Source organism: Felis catus, chromosome A2 (assembly GCF_018350175.1).
Source record: "Felis catus isolate Fca126 chromosome A2, F.catus_Fca126_mat1.0, whole genome shotgun sequence".
In the NCBI taxonomy this organism is placed as follows: domain Eukaryota; kingdom Metazoa; phylum Chordata; class Mammalia; order Carnivora; family Felidae; genus Felis; species Felis catus.
In genome coordinates this window covers 128,297,817-128,315,952 of record NC_058369.1, presented here as the reverse complement: position 1 = coordinate 128,315,952, position 18,136 = coordinate 128,297,817, and the positions used below count along the sequence as shown (strand labels likewise).

The following is an 18,136-nucleotide window of genomic DNA, read 5'->3' as shown; positions in this document are numbered from 1 at the left end:
GTATCATTTAGAGCTCTAAATTCATATAATATGAAATAAATATGATTAAAATCAATAATCAAAATATCTGTTTCAAAAGGTTACAGATTATTTTAACTTTGACTTACAATTTCTACAGCATAAATTTATCCACTGTAACTGTTTAATTCAATGAATTCAATTAAATTCATAGGGTTTTGTAAATATCACCACAGTTTAGTTTTAATACACCATTATCACCCTAAGAGTTTTCTCATGTATATTTGCAGGCACTCCTCATTTCTATCAGTAGCCCCAGGCAATATGATGTATGTACAGTATGATGTAACTGTATTCTATACATGGCATATATTAGGATGTTTAATCTATTGTTGTATTTATATTCTATAATTTTCATATATTATATAATTACAATCATATATATATATATATATTTATATTTGTCATTGTTCTTCACAACAAGATAGATACCTCTCTGTAAGGTATTCTTTTTGTTTTCTTAACATTACAACCACCTACCAAGTTTCCATTAGCATGTAACTTCAATTATATTATCAAATAAGGCTGGGCAGACAGCTTCTTAGTAACACTCAGTTATTAAGAAATCAAGTTGCCTTGATTATGTATATTTCCTAAGTTTTCAACTATACAACTCATTGTCTAAGTTACTTCCTCTACAAATAGCTAATTGCCCATTTTCTGGTATCACTATCAGAAATTAACACTGTTTCCAAATTCTGAAAGTATCTTCTCAGTTCAAAAGCTTCAGCTATTACTTATCCCTAACCTTTAGGTCAAACTATTACCTAGGTTGCCTACACCCTGACTCCTCCTCACTTCTCAACTACATCAATATAGATTCTATTTCTTCTACTCAACTTAAGTCCAAACTCCGCAAAATAGCTCCTGTTTTCTAAATGTAATTAGTGTACACTACTCAGCCTTCATCTTACCTGATGGCTTAGAAGCTTTTTATACTATTGACCTCCTTCTTGTTTTCATTACTTGTTTAGTACTTGTGCAAAACCAGCTTCATAACATGTCCTCTCCTAGTCTTCCTCCTCTCTCTTTAGTTGCTTTTCATCCTTACTGTGGCATATTGTTCTTTGCCTGTCATTTAAATGAAGATGTTCTTCAAAGGACTGTTTTTTAATGCAAATCATGCCATCCCGGCTAACAAGATAAATAGAGGAGCTAACTTGAGCAGAGTTCCCAGATAGGCTTTTACTGTGGTTCAAAAGTGATGTGAAAATCATTTGTATGAGAAGAGTTATTCGGCACACTATTTCCAATTTATTCAGTGGCACTGAACACGTTACTTAATTTTTTTGGTTATGGTTTCTCTATCTTCCAAATTAGTACATATATTTTCTTTTTACCTTACTAAAATGCTAGAATATTTCCAAGCTGTTTGCAAATTGTTTTTAAAGCCTTTGAGGATGTGTTATGTAAGCAACCAATAAATGGAAACGTTACTGAAGTCATAGTTCACAAACATTTTTTCAATCTCTAATGTCATTATATGACATTATAATTTGGCAACGCTCACAGCTGTAAAGTGCACTTCTAGTTTTAAATTTACAGGCATTTACCCTATTTTTTTTTCACTTTATAGTTTGAATCATATCAGATGCTAACAAACATACACATCCTCTCTCAACAAAGGTTGTCCTGGCCTGTGATCATGAATCATCTTTATTTTGTGCTATTAAAAACCAATACAGGGGCGCCTGGGTGGCGCAGTCGGTTAAGCGTCCGACTTCAGCTCAGGTCACAATCTCGCGGTCCATGAGTTCGAGCCCCGCGTCGGGCTCTGGGCTGATGGCTCAGAGCCTGGAGCCTGTTTCTGATTCTGTGTCTCCCTCTCTCTCTGCCCGTCCCCCATTCATGCTCTGTCTCTCTCTGTCTCAAAAATAAATAAACGTTAAAAAAAAAAATACATCCTAACTAAAGAAATTCACTAAAATAAGTTGTAATGTCATCTTTTTTCTACTATTTAACCCCTAATCATTAGCTAGATATATTTCCAGGCCTGCATACACAAAGACATACTCCCAAAGACATATTCTTCTGTTGTCGAGAGGTCTCTCCTTATTGAGTTCTTGAAGAAGACATGTATCATAGTTTTATAATCTCAGAGAAAGAACTCTAGGAACTTAATCTGTGGTGGCAGAATTGCATCACAGTATTGGCTCTACAGTCAGATGATCTGCATTAGATTTCAGTCTCTTTTACTTAGTACTTGTGTGAATTAGGCAAGTTATTTAACTATGCCCAGTTTTCTTATCTGTAGATTGGGTAATAATACCTATAAGAATTCCTTACATGAAATAAGAATATATGTATAACTAAGTAGTGTTTAATATATATTTAACACTCACTAAAGTTAGCTACTACAAATATTATCTACTCCAACTCTCAACTCCTACATGAGCCCATGCCATTTGGCTCACACGTGGCCATTTCATTAGCAAGATCCCACCAGCTCATACAGAACTACGGACGGCTACTTATATTTAGGAGAAGCAATTCTCTTTAGAGAATCCCTTTGATACGGTTTTCACCACAACACTCAGGATTAGTATGTATGCTTCCATATCTATTTTAGTGTCATCAGTTATTTTACATCACGTACGTGAGCACAGAATAGGAAGAAGAGAAGAATATTCTTCAATATCCCTCCAGGAAATATATTACAGCAGCCAAGAAAAAAGCAAGATTGTACTGGCTAACTGCAGGCAAATTTTGTTTTTCTGAAATTTGTATTTTCTTTGTTGAAATAATAGGGACAGTAAGCATATATAAAATGACAAACATGTTTGCTCTGAAATCGGTTTCTTTTTCTTCCTGATTCATTCCACTCAGCAATTATTTAAGACTCATTCAGTAGGGTTCATATTGAATTAAATGTTTACAATGTATTTTTGCTTTTCAAGAAAGGCTAAATCATTTCATTCCATAATTTCAGATATAGAAATAAGGTTCTTTTTAGGAAAAATAAGGATAAAATACATTAAATTCTATAACTCTAACTACTGAAATATGAATCCAAATAACAAAAATGTATACGTTTTCTACCCTTTAGAGTTAGCCAATCTCTGTAAATCTATTTCTTTCCTTTTCTATGCTTCACTTAAGAAGTATACTTGCTGCACCTAAACGGGAGTTTTATTTCATTTTGGGTTGGGCAAAACCAAAAACTGTAATATAAAAATGAAGAAAAATTTTTGTATTATATTCACCTATTATTGTCTCTGTTGCTCTACAGGCTTAACATTCTCCAGTAGTAATGAATTCTTTTCTAAAGTCGGGAATTATAATGAGCTGCTTTTTGTTAACCAGTATAGTCTTTCCAGTTGAATCCCACATAGTAAAACCAATGAACATTTACCTTGACTCAGAAGAGAGGAAATTTGTTGACTGTTTTCTAAAATAGAAATTAATACTTCCACTTGAGGAATATTAAATAAACAGTATTATATGCTTTTTCATAATATAATTGTTTTATTTAAATTACCCCAATATACAGTTTTTCATTGTTCTTGTTTATACAGAATAAAAAAGGTACCTGATTATATGTGTTCCTTTCAAATAAATAAATAAATTCTATGAAAGGCTTACAGAACAAATGGTATTCATCCAGATACAGAAAAGGCTGACCTACCTGTCACTCCATTCTTTATTATAGACTACAACAAGAAGCCACATCGAAAAAAATGTAATTTATACCAGACTAAAAATAAAAGCATCCTACTGAACATACTCATCAGAGTGCAGACAATTTGAAATATGTACTCTTTTTGTATTTTGCACCTATGCTTAAATACTTGTGCTACAAGCTAAAACCTTTTTAAATTCCCTTTAATAGTATAAATACATACACTGTCTCTTTCTTTTAAAAGAACTTAAAATGCAAATGATTAACAAAAGAAGGAAAACAAAGACAAAGCATTACTATCAGTAACCATAAATTTTGACAAAGGAACCCAATACTTAGTTTCTCTCTCCTTTGGGCCTATAGTACATTCTTCCAATTTGCAGCAACCTATTGATGTTACATGCACACACTTTGTCACTAACTGAAGAAGAGAGGGTTAATCAGATGTTTCTTTACCCTCTAAAAGTTCAGGTATAGGCTTCATGCATTTGTTATTTCTAAAGACCTTCCCAAATGCCCTTGGGACTCACACTTTCCCTCCAGGAATGTCTACAGGAGTCCCCATATTGCTTTCCCTAAGATTTAAACTGCAGGGGCCAACAGTTTTATTGATTCTGATGGCTCAGTGGACATGCACCTTTGTCATCCTTCTCTGGGAAAATAACATGGATCCTTCAGAATCCAGTTAAAGTACTATAGTTTCTAGGAAACTCTACCTGACTCTCCTATAATCACCCCCCCCCAATTCCCTTAAATTTTTCTGAACCCCTCTAGCAACATTTTGTGTCAATCAGTTTACGAAATCCTATGTAAAACTGTATTTTATAATTTTAAGTATATATGTAGTCTCTCCAAGCCTTATATTCTACAGGGCACCTAGTATGTTTGCCCATAACAGATGCTTAAAAATACTACATGATGTACTGACTCAATCCTTGCTTTTGACTGGTGTTTACATCTCTCATTGTTGAATTTGTTGTCCTTTCAGCCTCATAAAACATATGATACCTTGCTCAAAATATGGCAGGATGGCCAAGTATTATATGATGAAACCCAAAAGAATTCAATATAAACCAATCTCCCCAAAACATCATCATCTTTGATTACCCTTCAGAAAACAGAATCTAGTCCTTCATCATGGGTGAAGCTGAACATCCAAAAGTAGGCTCCTAGAAAAGCCACATGTGTTTATCACATGGGAGAATTAGACCATTAAACTAAGACGAGAATGCTGGAGAGTGCAGGAATATTTGTCAACATTTTCTCAGTAACTAAAATGTAGTGCAACAATTGAGAGTACACACACACACACACACACACACACACACACACACACAAAATTCAATACAGCAGTTGCAAATCAATGGAGCAAGAACATTCAGTGCTACATTCTTATCTTCCTCTGTGTCTATCTTGGTCTTCTAAACAAGCTGTTTTCTGGTTTCTTCTAATGTACATAAGAAATGCTAAGATTATTAAATTTATGTTAATGTCTTTAATACAGCAAGGAAATTACTTGCATTTGGAAAGGGAGAATTTAGTCCAAGCAATAAATGACTAATGATAGATTTTGTTTCATCAACTGGAATCCACAAGGGAAAGACTAAATACTGAGCATCACTGCGAGCACAGAAACCAAATTCTGTAGGTAACCACCTGCCTTGCTTTCGAGTGGTAAAGGCCCACCTGAGTGTACTATACATGGTTCAATTTTATCTCCCCTCATGCTAACTTCTACTCTCACCCTGTACTTGAATCACTCAGCCACATCCAACATATCTCCCTACTTTTTTATTCCTACCCTTCTCTGATTTATCTCTAAAGAAAAAGATCGGACTACATCACAACTTTGATTAAGCTAAGCACCACCTCTATACTAGCAACAAAGCATGGTTTCTCACCATACTTACAATAAAATTCAAATTCCTTATGGCCTATGAGCAATTCCACGATCCTGCCCCTCCCTCCCTTTCTGTCATCATTTTAGTCTTATTAACCCCTTAGGTTCCATTCCAAAGGCCTTCCTTCTGTCCTTGATCATACCATTTATCCTATGTTGGGTTTTTTCACTTGCTATTTGGGGTGATGGGCAAAATCAGCTCAGATTTCATTTCTTTGGAGAAATCTTTGTTTCTCAACCTTAAGTCTTCCTATCCTCCAGGCCAGTCACCTGCTTTACTTTCTCCATAGCACAGAGTAATATTTGAAACTAGCTTTTCATTATTTGTGGTTATTGCCTTTAAAATAGATCTCCCTGACCTGTTCTCTCTCTAGAGCCCAGAACAGCTCTGGCACAGAGCAGGTTCTTGGTGTATATAGGCTAAATAAAGAACGACTAGGAGCAGAAGCAACAATTTCTCAGTTCTGAGTCACTTAAGTGCCAAAGAAAAGAACAAGGGGCTGAATTTAAAACAGGGACAAGGATGGGGCGCCTGGGTGGCTCAGTCGGTTAAGCGGCTGACTTCGGCTCAAGTCACAATCTCACGGTCCCTGAGTTCGAGCCCCGTGTCGGGCTCTGTGCTGACAGCTCAGAGCCTGGACCCTGTTTCGGATTCTGTGTCTCCCTCTCTCTCTGCCCCTCCCCTGTTCATGCTCTCTCTCTCTGTCTCAAAAATAAATAAACGTTAAAAAAAAAATTAAAAAAAAAAAAAAACAGGGACAAGAAGGGAAAAGTTAATTTCACCTGTGGAGCTAAAGAGGCTTCCGACACTCTTCCAAGATTGAGAAACCACTGTTATTATCTGGCCCTTACACATTGAAACAAAAGTGTCAGTGAAAAACCCAAGACAGTTGGATTTTTATATAAACAAATAAAACGCAGTGAATGTATAAATCCTAGGACAGTTTCAGTTGTTAAACTGATATAAAAGGAAGAATCTCTGGGAATAATAGACAATTCTTTTTACTGTAACATTTTTAAATATAATGTGAGTATGTACATGTCATTTTCATTAAACAGCAAACTACTTATAACATGTCTTAATGTATCATAAAATTTAACCTCCAACTATGAGTAATTCACCTTCAAATATGCACACTTGTGGAGGCTTAACAAGTAAGTATGTCAGTAACCTCTAGTATTGAATAGTCACCTGCCCTGTATTTTCCTGCATTTAATGACTTGACTTCTCTTGTTTCCTAATAAGACAACTAAGTCTCTGGCTACATTTCTTCCTCTCTGTCCTAGGCAAGCTCTTATTGTTATGCCCTCACAGCCAGGCCATCCTTATCTATTTGCCTGTGACTGAACCCATGTAACTTTGCTGACCTCCTAAAGCCCTCTCTTCTGATCTAGTCCTTGAGATCCTTCTCTGCCTTCAAATGAATGTTTGGTTTAATCTTCAGGTTAGCTGGGTGATCAACAGCTCAGGTAAAGCCTATTTCCTTTCCATTTTCTTCCTACATATGAGGATTTTTCAGCTTCTGTGTTCAAGATGGTAAGCAAAGTACTTTTATCTTGGTGCCACATTTAATCTTTTGCCTAATTTAGAAACAATTTCACTCTGCAAACAAATCTTGCATACTTATGAACATGAGCAGGTTAAACGGTCATCTTTTATCTGTAATTCTGTAATGGAGTCAAATTATATTTTCAAGGAAACAGAAATCTTCCATAGAGCATATTTATACAACTCTAAACATCCTGCAAAATTTGTAGTGTTAAGTGAAGCTTTTTCTGTTTCATCTTTTATCCTCTCTAGAAAAGGAGTTTATGTTTTTAGTAGTTGGGGAGATTTTAAATTTAACTGATGTAAGAAGATCATTCCAGTTTACCATAAAAACAACCCCAGTGACCTTTTTCATGTTCTGTCACAAGCGGGAGTGACAGATGGACAGGTGGTCCTGCACTGAGTACTGCAGTGTGTGTGTCTACAGTATAGAGAACTGACTTCGTTATGAAACATTCAAACAACCTCAGAGAGTAAAGGCTTTGAACTTTTCATCTGAAACTATTTTTTAAAGAGGAAAAATGGAGTCATTGATATAATTTTAACATAGCAGTATCCAAGAATCAGTACATGTGGATTATAGTCTCAATGCAAAAAAAAAAAAAAAATTATAAGTAGTCCACATCACAGTTGGGTCCAAATAGTACTTTACTACAATACTAGTCAAAATGCTAGGAACAATTACTATATTTTACTTAAAGCATTCCTTCAACGGAGCATTTTATAAAGTACTAGGCTAAAGTGTTCACATCATCCCTTCAAGAAGGTAACAATGCCAATAACTTATTATTGTTGTTAACAGTCATTACTATTGTCATTTTTCTTCACAATCATAAGTAATATGGGTTGCTTCTTTTCACCCTTCATAAAATGCTTAAAAATGAGCCACACAAGAGAAAGTGGTGTACTCAAAATCTTTAAGAACTCATCATTTGGATGCAACAGTGAGAAAAGGTGAGAGAGGAAATATGAAAAAAAGAGGCAAATACAGAGGATTGTGAAAAGAGTGAAAAAAATATTTTTAAATGCCAGTAATAATTTGGATACAGGTAGAGAAAGAAACAAATCACATGTATGTCAAGAAAAAAAAAAGAGAGAGACCATTTTCAGTTTATGAGTAAAAGGCACAAGGGGCATCCAAGTGGCTCAGCTGGTTAAGCATCTGACTTTGGCTCAGGTCACGATCTGTTTGTGAGTTTGAGCCCTGTGTGGGGCTCTGCACTGACAATGTGGAGCCGGCTTTGGATTCTCTATCTCCCTCTCTCTCTGCCTCTCCCCAGCTCACATGCTCTCGCTCTCTCTCAAAAATAAACATTAAAAAAAAAATCAGTGCCCTTTATTGAAAAAAAAAGGCACAAGACATATATAATCCTAGCACCTTTTCCTTCTGTAGTCATTTTGTCTTCTAGGCTAGAACCTGGAAACCTAGAGTTTGTCATGTCCAAAAACCAAAAGGCCTTGGCTATCCCAAAGATGTACATGCTACACAATTTCATGCAACCCTCAAGCTCCAAAAACATGATATCAACAATAGATTCCAAACACGGTAATTCTCAGCCTAATCAGGGACCACTCTGTGTATCAGGCTTGAAATCTTACCATTATTTTTTATTAGGCAATCTTGATTTAAAAAAGGGGGGGGGGCATGAAATTTCAAAGGAGCCTAGAAATGACTGCACAAAATGGGACAGACAAGAACCAGGTGAAATAAGAGCAATGCCTGGGGAGAGAAGACACAGGAGGCCAGTCGCATTTCAGCATGATGAAAGGGTGCTCTGCAGAACTGGAAGCCACTTGACACTGAACGTTCGCTGTGAAAAAGAACAGTACCTCTAAGTAGGGGACTATAATCAAGTTCTATCTATTTCATGTTTTACCAACAGAGTAGTTCTGTAGTACAAAAACAACGTGTATGGAAGTACGAGGCAGAGTTCATAAAGTAATCCTGTTACTTTCTGCAACATTCAGACAGGAGCCTCTCCCTCCAGAAGTTTCTTATATTGTCCTATTGCCTCGAAAGTGCAAATAATAACAATGTAAAACGCTGAAACTTATCTTTACATATTAATACTTTATTCAGCAAGTAGTTATTAAACACCTAAATATCTACTCTGTGCCAGAGAGTGAAGATAGAAAAAATGACTATAGTGTAGTCTCTGTCCTTACAAAATACAAAATCCAGTGAGGAGATTAAGGAAGGCAACAGTACCTACACAGCCCGTCATGTGACAGGTGGGTGCTGGGGGCACTGGGGAATGAAACACCCAAGACAGTCATCAACTCATGCTAGAGAACCAGTGAACATTTCCTAGAGAAGACTATGCATGAGACGATTCTTAAAGAATCAATAAAAGTTACAGTGGTAGAGAAAGGAGAGGAGCGCTGAACAGCAGGAGCATGATGCACTTGGAAAGTATAAGTAATGGTGCTTTATATGGAGAACTGCCAGCAGTTGGGACCAGAGCAATTAGCCGTGGGGCTGAATTGAAAAGAATTTTTAGGCTAACCAGCAAAATTGGCCTTTCCCCTAAAAGGTACTGGAAATCACTGTAGATTTTTTAAAATCAATTTTGAGGTATAATTTGTGTATAATAAAGTATACTCACTTGAAGTATATAATTCAATGAGTTATGATAGACACGTAAAGCTGCATAAAAACCACTATAATTACAATCACAACATTTCTATCATCATCCAAATTTCTTTGAATCCTTTTGTAATTCATCCCTCCTTCCAAACCCAGCCCAAGGCAACCATCCATCTACTCCTCCTTATTGCTACAGATGAGTTGGATTTGTGGGTGAGGACCAAGTGGCTGTTTCCATTTCATGCTAATGTAACTAAAGTTGCTATAAAAATACCTGGGGGTGGAATATCTGGCTTATGTGGTAGGTATATGTTTAAGCTCTTAAGAAACAAAGTTTTCCAAAGTGGCCCTATGATTTTACATCCATACCAGACATGTATGAGAATTCCCGATGCTCTACATTATCACCAATAGTTGGTATTATCAATTTTCTAATAGGTGTGTAAGTGGTATCTCACTATAGTTTTAATCGGCATTTCTCTGATAACTAATGATGCCATGCATCCCTTCATGTGCTTTTTTGTCCATTTATATATATTTATCAGTGAGGTGTTGGCTCAAATATTTTAACCAATTATCTGTGTTGTGCAGAGGAAGTGATTATTTTATTACTGAATTACAAAAGTCCTAAAAATATTCTGGACTTAAATTCTCTGTCAAATATCTTATTGTGAATATCTTCTCCCATTCTTCATCTTGAATTTCATTTTCCTCATGGTGTCTTTCAAAAAACAAAACTTTTTAATTTTAATAATATCCAATTCATCCTCTTTTTTATGGTTCATGTTTTTGTGCCCTAAGAAATCTTAGACATGAAAGAGTTAATATAACTCTAGGACAAAATTCTAAGTGTATATTTTTATCTGTTCCATGTGCATGTTAACTGTTTATCCTTTTTACTGACTGGGATAGAAAAGAATGCATAACGTTAACCTTTACCCATATTAATTGGCTCAAGTAATAAATGCCACGTCTAATGCAGCATGTGTGATCAGGGCTACAACTAGGTTAAACTTACAGTTGAGACTATGGTCATTCTTTAATATCCTTTTGGTTTCTGCAAGAGCCAGACTGATAAATTAAATGGAAATACAATAGGTAATACCACCTCTGCATTCTTGAGATTCTTAAAGATGGCACCAATTTTTGCTAATCCCTCTTCCACAAACATATAAGCAGGATGAGATACTGTGTTTTATTTCTCAGCACCTTGAAGGGAGGGAAGCCTTTGTCACCACTACTTTTACTTCCTTACTGGTCAAGGACTCTAAGTAGCAGTTAGAGTTACTCTAACGGCCAATTATGTTAGTACCATTTATATATTCAGAGACCAGGGGAATGATTATTGGTTGGGTAAATGGACCCAGTAGACCTACTATAAACCAGATTGGGCCAAGACTCCCATTTACTACACTGTCTCCATAAGTTTCCACCCTAACAGTGGTCAATGATGCCCCTCCAGTTTTCAGATATCTGTGTCAACTTCAACTGTGTCTGATAGTCCTCAAAATGTCTGGGTATTCCTTTTCCCCCCAGTATACATTTACCCAAGAAAACAGCTATAGGTCCTTCCTGGGAAGCATTATTACAATATATATTTGCCAGTGCTTTTACAGGGTCCTTCCTTCTGTGGACTGCCACCTCATTAGTCAGTGGTTTCTGGATCTGAAAACTGTCTCAGGCACCTGGGAAAAGGATCATGGCTTTTTATTAGGGAAACCATCCTCAGCTCATGTATTCTCGCTATGTTTAAATTATTCATCAGTATTAAAAAAGACTATTTAACAGTACCCTTGTTAGCTGCCTACCTATTTTGCCCATAGGGATGTCATGTTCATTCAAGAAGTTTGGGAAGTTTTAGCAATTACTTTGTCAAATATTTTTTTTCTGATCCTTTCTCTTTCTCCTTTCATTCTATAATCTGATTAACTATATTTTAAATTTGTTGAAATTATTCAACAATTCTCTGAAACTCTTTCATTTTTTAATGTATTTGATCTCTCATCTTTAGGGTTTATTTTCAGCAAATTCACTGACTCTATCATATTTATTGTGCTATTAAATCCACGCACTAATTTCTTAAACTTTCAGATATTATATTTTTCCCTATAATTCCCTTTTTGTGTCTTTTTAAATTTTCCATTTATCTTCTGAGATAACCTATCTTTTTTTTCATTACTTAATTGGCCATACTTATAATAGCTACTTAAAGGTCTTGTCTAAGAAATAAAGATATGGATCACCCAGCAGTTCACCTCAACTGATTGTTTTTCCCCCTGAAATGATCACATTTTCCTAGTTCTTCATATTTTAAGCAAAAATGGATTTTGTTCTGAGCATCACAAAATTGTGTTTTGGAGTCTCTAGATTTTTTAATATCGTTCTGAAGAATGTTCGTGTTTTTGACTTAGCAGAAAATACGGGAAATTAATTTGGTTAGATACAAATTCCAACTCCATTTCACCTGCAGTAGATGGAAATTCAAATCTCAGTTAAGTCCTTTCATTTTTAGCATTGTTGAGTCTATCCTTACATGTGTGGTCTAGGTCAGCCCAACCTTTAGGTGGAGTTCACACATTACTATAGGTACATAGAGTTTTTGACAAAGAAATGCAGTGTTTGGTGTTTCTCTCTCTCCTTTGGCCTTATCTTGCTTTCTTCTACCTTGCAGCGACCTGTTAGTGCTATAAAGCACTTACTTTGTCAGTAACTAAAGAGGAGAGGGTTAATCAGATGCTTCTAGCATTCTCTGTCTGGAAGTCCAGGTATAGGCATCATGCATTTGTTATTTCTAAAGAGCTTCCCAAATGCCCTTGACTCATATTTTCCCTACAGGAATGTCTACAGTAATCCCAATACCATTTTCCCTCTGATTTAAGCTGCAGGCACCAAAAGTTTTATTGATTCTGATAGTTCACTGGACATGAATCTTTGCCATCCTTTCGTGGGAAAATAAAATGAATCTTTCAGAATCCAGTTAAAGTGCTGCAATTTCTATGAAAGTCTACCTGAATCTCTTATAATCACCCCTGGACTCCCTCGAATTTCTCTGAACCCTTCTAGCAACACTTTGGATCACCCAATGTATAAAATCGTATGTACCATTATCTTTTATAATTTTGTTAAGTATGAGTTTCTGCACATACCTAGGGCTTCCATTTTCTGGCTCTCTCTTCTTCCCTTAAGCTGTAGCTACCACAGGCTCCTCTATTCCTCTAAGGTTTTCTATGGCAATTTCAGCTGCCCTACACCGAGACATGAACTTCATCCCCGGACTAAAACCACAAAAACATGGAACCTATCATTTGCCATTCCCTGTTCCACATTTTACTCCCTTCCCAAAAAATCTACAGGCTGAGTTTAAGGTATCTGTGGAATAGCCAGTTAGAGATATCAAGTATGAAAACAGGCCAAAACTGGAAAGTTACCCAAAATCTGGACTGGTTACCCCAAACTGCAGATAAACTATTCAAAACTACATTCTCCTTTCCTATCTTGATCATAGAAGAAAAAAGCTTAAAAATTAATTTTATGATCCACCGTAAGGTTATAGATAGTGACATTTCATCAGAAATATATCTGAACACACGCTTGGTGGGAGTTTTGGTGAATATTTTGCCTTCTAATAAAGAAAATACAGATTCAACTGTTTATCACTTCCTCCACACTCCCTTTGTGGAACATGGATGTGATGCCAGGAGACAAAACAGCCTTTGCATGACCAGGAAGCAACAAGCAGTAGGACAAAAGCCAATACACTAGCAGTTCTGGAGCAAAAAGACAGACAGAACTTGGATCACTAATGATTAGAAGGACTTCTGCAAAAGCCATGGACTATCTCTGGACTTATTATTCAGTACGTGACAAGAAGTATGTCCTATTTTCTTCAGCTTTTTATCAGACTTTCTGTTCATTACCACTGATATTTTCCTAATTAATACAATGAAAATAAAGAAAACAACTCGAGAAAGAGATCTAGGCAGGAGACAGGTCAACAGGGCACACCAAGCAGCTGAAGCTCTGATTTTAAATGAGATCAAGTGAAAATACTATACAGTAAAAGGAAAACAGGGCTGAGAATCAAGCGTTGCAGAACCCTCTCACTTAAGAGGAACTGGTAGAGGAAAGCAGCAGCTGAAAAAAGACATACAACCATAAAGAATTAAAAAGAGAAAGTGATGACCTAGAAACCAAAAGAAGAAAAAGCAGGTATCAGTGTTCAAATGCTACAAAGTAGGGCTAACCAAGCACAGGGAAGTGTCCATTTAGGTTTGGCGGTATCAAAGTAGAGCATTTTAGTGTGACAGGAATCAGGTTCTAATAAACCTGGTTTGTGGATAATCTGTTTCTCAGCCACTGACTGAACTGCACCCACCACCCCAGTTAAGTATACCTTTCAGGCTGGCTGTTGGTCCCAGAGCAGATCATGAAAGGCAACATAGATGGATCCTTGCTTCAAGTCAAAATACAATTCAAAGTGCAAACTCTATTGACAGAAGAACAATAGGACCTTGCTTAATATCAAAGGCAGCATATTTTATATCCCTTGAAAATAAAAATAAGAGCTTAAGTTTAGAGTGACCTACCAAGTGGGCAACGGAGTGGATATTCCTGACCCTTTCACTTAAAAAAAGAAAAAAAAAAGCAAGATTCTAAGGTTCAATATCTGCCTGGTTCCCTGCAGCTGTGACACAGGTCTCAAATATGCTTTGAAGATAAGAGGCACTTGAGTCAGTAATACAGGTGCAGGAAAGGAGGAGGGGATAAAATGGAAAAATTGAAATACAGTGAAGGAAGAAACTTATTAAGTGTTCCTTTCTTTTATCAGTAATCAATAATCTGAAAATATTAGCATAGGGAGGATTTAAAGACATAAATTCTATAGAAAAAGTTATAAAAAGGAAGTACAGATGTAAAGAGTGACTGAAAGAGAGGCCGACCAACCTTCAATGTCTAACTGAGCACTGAGGGGTCTTCATAACTGCAGGAAACATTCCTTTTTTCTTTCTATTGCTATAGAATTGGTAAGAACGACTTGAAAAGGCATGCGAGAATTTAAAACTGTTTCTTTCTTTCTTTATTCCTGTCTTTTAGAGAATTCTTTAAACCTAAAGAAGATGTATGGAAAACCCACAAAGCAATTAGCAAAAGTGAAAAGACGGTTAGCAACAATTAAAATCCTTTCTGCTTCATTAACTTTTCATTGTTAAATGTTGTCACTGATTAATGCCAGGCTGAGACGTTGAATACATCTCTCAAATAGCACGTGTATCAAGAAATGAATCAAAGAAAAAAGCAATACAAGAGAACTCACAGAATAAGCTTGTTAACAACATGACATGCGGTAAAGGCTCAAATTAAAAGTGTACATCTCTATTTTGAGCATTCCACTAGGCACTTTGTGCTCACAAAACTATGTATGTGGGGTTACGTGCAATCTTAACATTTCCCAAAACATTCCTCACCAATGTAAACATAACACAGGTGAAAAGGATTAGTTACATGATTTGCAAGGCCCAGTGCAAAATGAAAATGTGGGGCCCCTTGCGTAGTAAGTAGGAAAAACAGTTCCTCTAAAAGTACTAAAATATGTTTTTTATATATTTCCTTTAGTCTGCAGTCTCTCAACTTTTCATGGTATTTATTATTTGCTATTTACCATAATTCTAATTTTTTTAATTACAACTTTAAATTGAATTAATTTCACCATTCACTTTATATTTTGCAATGTCACAGTAAAGGAAAACATGAGAGGATTTAACTCCTATGTGGCACCACAAAATAATGTAATTCATACACCTTAGCTTGTGTATGTAGATGTGTTTCATTCTCACCAGAACAGCAGAAACATTCCACAACACTAACTCAACTGGTTTTACTTCTTTAATTTTTAATACTTTTAATTGTGGTAAAATAAGCCTAACAGAAAATTTACCATCTTAGCTGTTAAATGTATAGTGCAGTGGTCTTGGTACCTTAACACTGTTGTACAACCATCACCACCCCTTTTATTTCACGTCTCTAACGTGCATACATTCTACACTTTTACCTTTGGCTGACTGATGTGTAAGGAAGTACCGAAAGGGAGGGGAAAAAACGGAAGTCCTATTTTTCCTTTCTTTTTATTATTTTCAGTGCACATGGCTGGCTAATGCAAAGAAGTAACACAGGTAAGAAAAGTATGCTAGAATTCCTTAGCTGTTTATGTTTTTTTAGAAGGCCATCACTGTATTCTTTCTGTGTTAGAAACAAGTTGTTTCTACCCGACCGGGCCCACCACTCACTCAGCCTAGTCTTAATCAGCCTCAAGTATCAAGGGGATTCTGTGCTGTAGGTAATTAGGCGGCAAGAAGCTGCGGACATGCGTATTAAGTATATTTCGTTCCTCTCCTCCTGTGCTCCATTTTCCCACTGGCCTTCACTTAATAAAACACAGGCAGAAGACAAAACTGTTCAGCATTTCAAGATGGCAACAGTAGGACATTCACCTAAGCGCGAGGCTTTCTGAGAATGAGGCCTTAGTGGCTCCTGGTGACTGCACAGGCCCCACGCACAGGAGGCTTGAGCTGCAGATTGGGGAGACTGAAAAGGATGAGTCCTGGCACTTACAGTGCACTTTACCGTTTACAAAACATATTCTTACCCTTTTCTTCATCTGTCCCGTTACTTCCACCTGCAGAGAGCTGGTGCTACCGCTGTCAAATTAAACAAGAAAGCCATTAAAGCGGCAGGCCGAGACGCCAGGGGTGTGGACAGAAACAAAAAGGTAAGGCAACAACCAATCACAAACAGCCCACGCAACAACCAATCACAAACAGCCTACCATAAACAGAACGCTAAGGAACAACCAATTGCAAACAGACAAGTAGGCTTTTGGTGGTAGCCAGGGGCGGAGTTTCTTTGTTTCCTTGCTTCCTTTAGGGGTCTTTTCCTTGCCTCCTATCCACCTTCTCCTAATCGCTCACTGTGTGGCGCTGCCCCATTCAAGTCTTTGTTTAAATTTCCTTAAAAACTATTTTAATGTTTCAGTTCATCTTTCAACACCAATTACGTGCTGGAGAGATGCCTGGCTAGCCCAACTTCCGTGGCTAACTAGGGGCATAATGTGGAATAGAAACCAGGCATCCTGATCCCCAGTTAGGCACTGGTCTTAAATTTCTTCTCCACTCCGAGAAGAGCCACTACACTGCAAATGGAGCAACTACCTTTGTCTGTCCTTGGGATACATTTTCTGCGTAAAACCAGAGACACCAAAAAGCCATTGAAAAATGGATGTAGTTACAGAAGAGTTAAAAGGACGATCAGGAAGAGTGACCCAGTGAAATCTCCCTGCAGGGCAGAGGTTTTGAGGAAAAGTTCGAAATGAATATTGGATAAAGACAAAGCCTATGTGGAGAAGAAACATCCTCTCCAAAATAGCAAGTGAGCAGAGAAACTAATCTGGAAGGGTCATGATTTGCACGCCTCCATGAAGAGTGTCAGCTGAAGATGCCATGTTTGCCATAAACTAATTTAATCTTCCAACCCATCTGCTTAAAGCTCTTTCCTCCTGCATCCCTCAGATAGCTAAATCAGTGGTCTCTTCCTAAACTCTTTTGTTCTGATAGCCACACAACTCATAGATACAATTAATGCAGCCAAATATATGTATGACATGTTTCTAAACTCATGGTTTTAATTTGGTTGGCTTTTTTTTCTTTTAACGTGTATTTACTTTGAGAGAGAGAGAGACACAGAACCCGAAGAAGGCTCCAGGCTCTGAGTTGTCAGCACAGAGCCAGATGCCCACCAACCTTGAGATCATGACCTGAGCTGAAGTTGGATGCTTAACTGACTGAGCCACCCAGGCACCCCAGTTTAGTTGCTTTGCTTTTTAGTAAGACAATTTAATAAAACAAATAACCAAGGGTGCCTGGTTGGCTCAGTCGGTTGAGCGTCCGACTTCAGCTCACAGTTCTTGGGTCTGAGCCCCGCATCAGGCTCTGTGCTGACAGATCAGGGCCTAAACCTGCTTCAGATTCTGTGTCTCCCTCTCTCTCTGCTCCTCCCCTGCTCACACTCTGTCTCTCTCCAAAAATACATAAAGATTAAAAAAGTAATAATAAAAAAAAATTTTAAAAGCAACCAAAAAATTTACTGAAAATACTAACATAGATAATATACAAATTAGGATAAGATTTAAATACTCCAAAGATACATATCTAATTTTCTCCATAACTCTACCTGTTAAAATCATGTATTAGTTACTACTTCACCTAACTTTATTTTCTGCCACCCAACTAGAATAGAACCACCCTTTTTAACTCTTCAAATATCTTCTTGATTGCTCAGTGTTTCTTAGACTTGGCTTTTCTACAGAAACTACAACCAACTCTGCATCTAAAGCCATCTTAAGGGATTTTATTTGAGGACACTCTTTCAAGCAGAAAAGACTGCCTATTTACTAATGAAAGAAATCCTCTC

At 36.9% G+C, this 18,136-nt stretch overlaps 1 long non-coding RNA gene across 2 annotated transcripts; it reads right to left on the bottom strand.

Moving 5' to 3' along the window:
- Positions 1-8,667: 8,667 nt before the first annotated feature.
- Positions 8,668-16,444, bottom strand: LOC109497549. Of its 2 annotated transcripts, XR_006594419.1 has the most exons (3): positions 16,317-16,439; positions 14,067-14,159; positions 8,668-8,897 (listed from the first exon to the last, which is right to left on the bottom strand). It is a non-coding gene; the product is annotated as an uncharacterized LOC109497549 (long non-coding RNA). The 2 variants fall into 2 exon arrangements; XR_002153822.3 differs by lacking the exon at positions 14,067-14,159 and having other exon boundaries at positions 16,317-16,444.
- Between the last annotated feature and the right edge of the window lie 1,692 nt (positions 16,445-18,136).